Source organism: Pipra filicauda, unplaced genomic scaffold, assembly GCF_003945595.2.
Source record: "Pipra filicauda isolate LSUMZ 115617 unplaced genomic scaffold, ASM394559v2 scaffold7_size6619720_pilon, whole genome shotgun sequence".
Lineage (NCBI taxonomy): Eukaryota > Metazoa > Chordata > Aves > Passeriformes > Pipridae > Pipra > Pipra filicauda.
In genome coordinates this window covers 6268950-6277733 of record NW_024104976.1, presented here as the reverse complement: position 1 = coordinate 6277733, position 8784 = coordinate 6268950, and positions in this window count along the sequence as shown.

Here is an 8784-nt window from a genome sequence, read left to right as displayed (position 1 = left end):
TTTGTGTAACCGTTAGCAACAGGTCTTGGCCCAACGGAATGATCCATCAAGGTTTTCCTCTTGCTCCGGTGAAGACTTGGCTTTGAGAAATACTAACTGTCCTTGTCTCACCCTGTCTCCCACCTCTACCCTCCCCTCCCCAGGACGACCAGAAAAATTTGAAAAACGCCTTTTTTTCTTTTTTTTTTTTTTTTTTCTCCTCCTCCAAGTACGATGCACTGGGTTTCTGTTCTCATCCATTCTGCTCCTGTTTTAAAGTCAGGGTTATTATTTTTTTTCTTCCTTCTTCAGACTTCTATATATAGAACGGCTGTAAAATATCTAACCTCTTTTTTGTTTTCCACATCCTTCTGATTGGAGAGCATCCAGTCCTGCCAAATAATCAGCCATCTTTATGGGAATACCGAACAAAAAAAGATAAAAAGTACGAGTATTTTTGTACCATGTGTAATAAGGAAATATTTATGCATCATAAAGAATTTCTTGTGTGTTTGTGTGCAATTAATTATTATTATTATTATTAAAGAGAAATTGTAATCCTGTAAGATAAGTTAATGTTTAGTTAAAAGCTTGAAAGAGAAGGGTTGTCTTCTGTACCAATGATTCAGTCAGGCATAGTAAACAAGAAATTGTGCAATTTTTGTTTTAGCATCTTATTGCTTGGTATTGAAGTGCTTTAAGTATTATCTGACCATGGCTGTCTCGCTTGTATTAAAAGATTTGAGAATAAGTTGCTCTATAATTGCTGATCCTATGAGAATGTGAAACTGGATAATATATGAAATGCAACCAAAAAAAAAAAGAAAAAAATATATACCCAGAGGCTGCTGTGACTCTTTCTCTGGTCTCGTGTGTTTTCTTGTGGGCTTAGGGTGGGATGCTTCATGCTTGGTGTTACCCATGGCCTGTGCCCTCCCCACTTCCATTTCCCAGCCTGGAAGGAGGGGGGCTGATTTGGGATGCTGCTTTGGACTATCAGATGGCATCTTCCCCCACCCCCTCAGAGAAGGGCAAGTCCTTGCTGGCATGTGTTGGAGGGGTTGTTGGTGCTGAGCTCTGCTGGAGGCCTCTGAGAGGGCAGCCCTGAGCTTTTTTTGGGTGTTTTTGTTCCCCCTCCCAGCTTCTGGGGAGGCTGAGGCCTCTCCTTCGTGCCAGCAGTCAGCAAGGAGATGTCCATAGAAGGCAAATGTCCTCCACGACTGGAGCGTCGCCCTGGACTGCCCAGTTCCTGCTCTGGTGCAGGACACCCTGGCCTGGACTGCCCAAATCCTTCTGTGGCCTTATCCGAACCCACCAAAGCAGCTGTGGGAATGGCAGTTGTGGGGCAGGGGGTGGTTGTCCCTGTGGGGTGTCCTGGGGTTTCCCTGCTGTGCCCAAGGAGCCCCTGGGGCTCAGCTCCCTGAGTCCCTGCCGTGGGCACTCCAAAGCCCTCCCACACAGCCTCCCGCCCCAGGGATCAGTGTTTTCCTCTCTCCCCAGGGCTTCTAGGGCAGTGCTGAGCAAAAGCAAGGAGCAAGGAAAAAAATCAGAAAAAGCAAAAGGCATGTCTAAAAATAGCCCTGCTGGCCACCATGCCTGGGAATGGGCTCGGCTGAGTGCTGCTGCTCCGGGAAGTGACTCGCTGTGGGGCCATGGGCTGCCCGGGCCAGAGCAGCACTGCCAGCCCCTTCCCCGTGGGATTCCCGCCATCCCAGCTCCTGCTCCAATCCCAGCTCCAGCGGGCCAGCTCTTCCCTGCTGGGTCTGTCCACATCTCACAGCTCTGCTCACCTGAGCAGAAACACTCCAGAGAGCAGCGGGACCTGGTGATGGGAGCGTGCGAGGCTTTAAATTATAGAGCAGATTTTTTTTCTGAGTTTGTTGGTTTTGTTTTTTGTTTTTTTTTTTTTTTAAAAAAAAGCCTTTAGCACATGCATTAACATGGCCAGGCCATGAATAATTTACGCCTGGCTCTATTAAGCTTTTACACTGGGACCTGCTCAACACAGCTTGCCTTGGAGCTAAAGTAGGTCACGTCTGCTTCGAGGGTCCCCGGGCGTCCCCTCCCCGGCCGGAGCGGGGCTGGTGCAGGCGTGTGGGCACACACGTGTGTCCTCACTTGCTGCCTCGGCCCGGCCAGGAGTGCAATGCCTCTGCCCCTCCCTGGCTGCTCCCTGCTGGGGTCCTGCTCAAAGGAATGCTCTGGACAGTGATTCGGGGACAGAGAATGTCCTCAAAATTCAGGGAGTAGAATCATAGAATCACAGAATATTTTGAGTGGGAAGACGACCTTTGAAGATCATCCAGTTCCAGCTCCCTGCTGTGGTCAGGGACGGCTTCCACTACAGTGGGTTGCTCCAAGCCCTGTCCAGCTTGGCCTTGAACACTTCAGGGATGGGGCAGCCTCAGCTTCTCTGGGTAACCTGTGCCAGGGCCTCACCACCCTCACAGCCAGGAATTTCTTTCCAATATCCCATCTAACCCTGCCCTCTGTCAGTTTGCAGCCATTCCCCCGTCCTGTCACTCCAGGCCCTTGTAAATAGTCTCTCTCCATTTTTCTTCTCAGCTCCCTTCAGATACTGGAAAACTGCAGTTAGGTCACCCTGAAGCTTCTCTTCTCCAGGCTGAACAATCCCAATTCTCTCAGCCTTTCCTCATAGCAGAGGTGCTCCTCTGATGATCTTGGTGGCCTCCTCTGCACTCTCTCCAGCAGATCAATGTCCTTCCTATACAGGGAATACAGAGAATGTCCCCAAAGTGTCCATCTTCCCAGACAGGATGAAGCTCTGGGGTGCAGGGAAGCTCTGAATGGGGCATAGGCTGGTGGCATCACCAGGAAAAAGGGATCAGGTCATGGCACCTTTGGTCCTTGTGCTGCCTAGGCTTGTTGGCCAGTGGCTGTAGAACAAACTGAGCAGGGAATAAGGAAGCTGGCATTGGGGTTGGAAGAAATATAGGGAAAAAGGCTGCTTTGGGCACACTTTCATTTTACAGTTTACTGGAAACTTCCTCCTCTTTTCCTTGTTTTGAAAGTGGGACAAAAAATAAGTCAATTTGGGCTCTTTCAGGCTGTTTTCTCCTGAACATGCTGTGCTCTGCCACAGCGTGGTCTGGGCACTGCAGCAAGGAGCATTTTGGGAATAGAAAATCCAGCTGCTGTGACGCAAAAGGGCCTCTCAGCACAGCTGTGCTGGATAAGCTGCTCCTGTTGGAGCTGATCAGACACACTTACAGCCGACTAGGGCGTGTGCAGGGGGGGCAAATCCAAAACTTGGTCCCTGCTCCAACCAGAGAGGTAGGAAGGGATTCATGTCAACACTACGTTCATCCAGGGATGTGCTGCTCCCAGGGAGTCCTGTCCCCGAGGTCAGAGCATCCCGCAGTGCTGTGCTCCCCTCGTGGTCCCACACACCTTTGTTGATGGTTAAGGGTCCCCAGATGCAGGTGAGTCTTGCAGGTGCACGATCGGTGCCTTCAGCCCATTTCTACGGGAAATGTGATGAACTATTTTTTGTAAAGTATCAAACCCCAGCAACTCCCACCTGCTGGTCTGCACCGGCAGTGCAGGGAGAGGAGCCGCTGCCAACATTTCCTTTCCACCCATCCTCTCTCGGGCTGAAGCCTTGTCGTGGTTGAATACCATTTTGAATACTCCTCATGACCCCCCCAGTTGTTGGTCCGTCGGGCAGGCAGCGACAGGCATAACTGTGAGATGTCTCAGAGACCCCCAGATTCATCCTGCAGCAAGATTTAGCACCTACTGCTCCCAGCTGACTTCCAAGAATCATAGAATCACAGAATTGTTTAGGTTGGAAAAGCCCACTAAGAACATCAAGTACAACTGTTAATCCAGCACTGCCAGGTCCACCAACAACTCATGTTCCCAAGCACCACATTTACATGGTTTTTGAACAGTTCCAGGGATGGTGACTCCACCACTGCCCTGGGCAGCCTGTTCCAGTGCCTGATCAACCTTTCAGGGAACAGATTTTCCCCAGTACCCAGTTTGGTATTGGGCACAGTTTGAAGCCGTTTCCTCTTGTCCTGTTCCCTGGGAGCAGAGCCTGACACCCACCTGGCTCCACCCTCCTGTCAGGGAGTTGCAGAGATTGAGAAGGTCCTCCCTGAGCCTCCTTTTCTCCAGGCTGAGCTCCCCCAGCTCCCTCAGCTGCTCCTTCCCCAAGGTGTTCAAGCCCCTTCCCCAGCTCTGTTCCCTTCCCTGGACATGCTTCAGACCCTCAATGTCTTTCTTGTTGTGAGAGCCCCAAAGCTGAGCACAAGGTTTGAGCTGTGGGAAGAAGCTGCAGCTCATGCAACATTTCTGGGATTCCCCTGGCAAACACATGTGGTGCAGCCCCGTGAAGATGAGGAGCAGGTCAGGGAGCAGCCCCAGCCCTGTGGGGGCCCAGCCCAGCTGTGGTATATGACAAGACAAAATGACTGTCTGAGCTGTGTGATGCTGGATGAACTCGGTAGCACTTCTGGAAAAGGCAGGCAGGGCTGCTGGGTGTACAAGCAGGATCACCCAAGACCCAAACGTCACCAGGAAGGCAGGAAGAGGCAGGGAATCATGGAGACCAAGCAGGGAGGAGACAATGTGCTGGCTGCTCCTCACCTCCTGTTTCCTTATTGCACAGTGCCCCTGCTCAGGAGTTTTGCTTGGATATCACCACACGGTTTTCTAGCTCCAAAAATACCTCTGTTATCCCCCTGCCATCCATCCACTTGTTAAATCATTCCCCAACCTAGCAAGAAGAGTGTAGAGATTTGGAAATGGCATCCCAATCCCCTATGGAAAGATGCAGATGGTACAACGGATGGTACAGGGATCATGTAAGTTTGCGGGGACACAATAGATGCTGGGGAAAGGTGAGGTACCAGTCCCACCCCCAAAGTGATGGATGACATCCCAGAGGTGTCTTGGGAGTCAAGGTGCTGCTGCAGTGGGAGTCCTGAGGGTTATTAGGTATAGGAGTTACCTCCATCGCAATTACAAAATACGTAGGATCGGGTCAGATCCTCAAAGAACAAAAGCTGCTCTGAACCATTCAGGCTTTACACGGCTATGTTATTTGGGATAGTGCGATGGGAAAGGTGCTGCCGGTCTGCGCTGAATCACAACATGCACAGTACAGCGGGAAAGCCAGGAGGTGGCATCCGAGACCTGAGCACAGGAAACCAGGACACTTCTGCAGCCAGAGCTCAACAGCAGGTTGCAGCTTGGGACAGTGGAGAAAACACTCATGGGTTTTGCCATGGACCTTCCACTTCTCCTTGGGATGGGGAAGTAGAGGTATTTTAGGCAAAGAATCTCTGTATTAAGTTAATATAGGAAAATATTTTTATTTTTTTCTGGTCAGCTGCAGCGTTGTTACCAAAAATACACTCAATTTCAGCTGCGTAGGGGGGGAGGTTCATAGCCCAGCCAGGCTGTGGTGGGACTGTCACCACTCAGGCCAGTCGTGGCTTGTTCCAGCCGAGCCGGGAAACCCCCTGAGGCTGGAGCTGTCCCTCTTGTGGGTGCCTCTCCCATGCATAGCTCCTGGTATTACTCATTTAACTAAAAAAGAAGATACGTGATGCCCTCTGTGGTGACAGAGTGATGACACACTCAGCTCTACTCTGTGCAGGGCACTGGGAGCCTCCCCAGTGGAGCAGTGGGCTGCCTGTTCAGCTCCCTTGGAAAGTGAGTCTGGAGATGAGCAGGAGCACCGCTGCCACATCTTGGTGGTGTCGGGACAGACAGCAGATGACACTGGGACATCAGCTCGGGACGTGTTGGGGTGCCCAGAGGGACCTGTTGGGCTTGCAGGTCTTGGCCCAGCACAGGAAGGACCCAGAGGAAAGAACCAGCTGCAGCAACCCCAGGGACAGGAAAAGCAGGAAAACACCAGCTCCTGATAAAAACCTGGCAGGGTCTCCAAATACACCTGAAATATCCTGCTCCCTTGGTCTGGGGCACCCAAACCAGGGGAAATCCCAGCTCTTCCTCTGAGATGCAGATGGATTGGAATCTCTAGGATGTTTGTGCTGCTGTGGGGATCCACAGCTCTTCCCTTCCTTCCATTTCCCCTGCTCCCTAGGCATGGCAGGCAGAGCATGCCTCATCACCTGAGCTTCATCCACTGGGCTTCTTCAGGTGATATTCACCTGGTGGCCTTCATCCCTGGGCTCCATTTTGGCTGACGCACTCCTTTCATCCTCCTCGAGGTGACAGGAGTGAGTGGGACCTCCTGAATCTCTCCTGGGTTCCAAATCTCCATGCTGTTCACCTGGGACAGCAAAATGGGAGTGCAAAATGTTCACCTGGAACAGGCAAAATGGGAGTGCCAGCTTTTGCCAGCTTGTCAAAGCCAATGGTTGGTGCAGCAACTACTGGCTTCCAAGGCAGGCTGGTCCCACAATTGTTGTGCTTCCATCTGTCCTTTGTCCTCTATCCTTGGCGTCATGCTGAGGGCTGGGTTGGTTGCTCAGGGGTCTGTGGGTGACAGCATGACCTCGTGCTGTCTTGGTGAGGTGGGTACCTGCTGTCCTCAACAGGTGCTTTTACTCTCTCTGGTGGCAAAGACATCAAGATCTGTCCACCCCCAGTCGGACTCACACAGGATGTGCTTGAGTTTCCCCAGAGATCTGCTGGCCCCATCTGAGAGGCTCCCATGGGACCTGCCAACATTAGGGACAGGGGCTGGGGGGGGCTCACGACCAAGGTTTTGGCAGAAGACCATGAATCTTGGAAATGTCTGGGAAAGGCTGTTGGCTCCACTCTGCCTACAGTGTCGGTGGTTTCAGCCTGAGCTGGATCATGCCCTGCTTCCCTCAGCAAGAAGCATCATGGCTGCCGAGCTCCAGGAAGACCAAAAATCTGCCACCTCCCTGCCAGGAGTTGGTTCATCTCTGCCAATGCCCCCGGGAGGTCTTTGTGCTGTGGGTGACCACATGTGGCATTTCACAAAGTGCCTGCTGGTGCAGGTGGATGCCAATCAATCCATTCCAGCACCTTGCCTTGGGAACAGGTTCTGCTAATGCCAACAGTCTGAGCCACGGATGCCACTGTTGGCCAAAGTCAACAGCCTTCGGCACAGCTTCCGCATGCTTGCATCCACAGAGCCCCTGGTGGGGTGGGAAACAGCCTCACAACACGTCCCTGCGTCACAAAAAAACATGTGCCTTCTCCTGCCCTCCTGCCAGACACCTGCAGCTTCTGCTTCCCAGTCCCAGACCTGGCTGTAATGAGGGCATATGGGGAAGGGACTGGAGCACAAGTCTGATGAGGAGAAGCTGAGGGGGCTCAGCCTGGAGAAAAGGAGGCTCAAGGGGGACCTTCTCACTCTTTGCAACTCCCTGACAGGAGGGTGGAGCCAGGGGGAGGTCGGGCTCTGCTCCCAGGGAACAAGGGACAGGAAAAGAGGAAATGGCCTCAGGCTGTGCCAGGGAAGGCTTCTTTGGATATTTTTAAATATCTTCATGGAAAGGTTGGTCAGACACAGGAACAGGCTGCCCAGGGAAGTAGTGGAGTCACCACCCCTGGTAGTGTTCAAAAAGTGTGCAGTTGTGGTACTTGGGAACATGGGTTAGTGGTGACCACGGCAGTGCTGGGGGAACGGTTGGACTTGATGACCTCAGAGGCCTTTCCCAGACTAGATAATTCCAGAATTCTATGATCCTGTTTCTGAACCAGCCCTTGCCCATGTGCCCTGAGCACATGAAAACGTTGACAAGGACCAAACAGGGTAAAATTCGATTAAAGTAAAATAAACCCCCTATTTTTGGGTTACTCCTCGGGCATAGCACTCAGACGTGGGCTGAGAATCAGTAAGGAAATACTGCTCTTCCACGGAAGTTGCCCCCTGCCTCTTTGGTGGCAGTTTGGGGAAATTGAAGTATTTCTCTTGTGGATCAGCCTGGCTGTGCGAGGATCTTCCTGAAATGCAATGAGTGGATTTCAATAGATGCATCTTAAAACCACCCTTTCTTGGCTTGAACTGAGCACTTTGACTTGGACCTGTTTCATTATTATTTACCAAAAAAGGCTTCCCTGGAAATCCCAAGGACCATTGTGCCTGTTGTCTTGGTTTCTTTTCTCCAAAAACAAAAACAGAAACAAGTACAAAACCAAAAACAAGTCAGTTTTAAAAACAATGTTAGCATTTAACTAAACTAGCTAAAATTTAAATAATTAGCTAAAATTCCTTTCTTAGCATTTAACAATTTAAAATTACTATTTTTCGTTTCTGGCAGAGAGGACCTGTGGCTGGGAAGCAACCTTGTTGGGAAGGGATTTTTTCCAAGGGAAAAAAATTCACATTAAGAGCAGTGGAGTGGTTGGGCAGAGGACGGAGATGTGGTGAGGGGGATCTTCATCCCTGGAGACCTCCAAAATTCCCTTCACCCTCAAACTTTCCCCCAGTCCTCACAATTTAGGGGATATTGCATGGGAGAGGTATAGCTCTGGCTAAGCAGGTCTCTCTGGCCACACTCAGTGGTTATTTATCACTTAATACATATGGACGAAGAGATTATTGTTTGTTTGCTTAAAAAATTAAGTTTCTAGCTCAGAATACAAAATACCTATTGTTTTGGGATTAAATACATGATATTGAATGCAGCCAGTGTTTTCCGAAGGGTTTAAACATCTCTGAAGTGTTTGGGCACGTCTTGGTGTTCACTTCTCATCACAACTGCCCTTAGAAAAAAAAAAGCATTATATAACAGAAAACTGAAAGATAGTAACTTCTTTTTAATCTGTTTGTGTTCTTAAAAAAGACCATTACAAACAGACGCACAAATCCCAAGCCAGTAAGTAAAT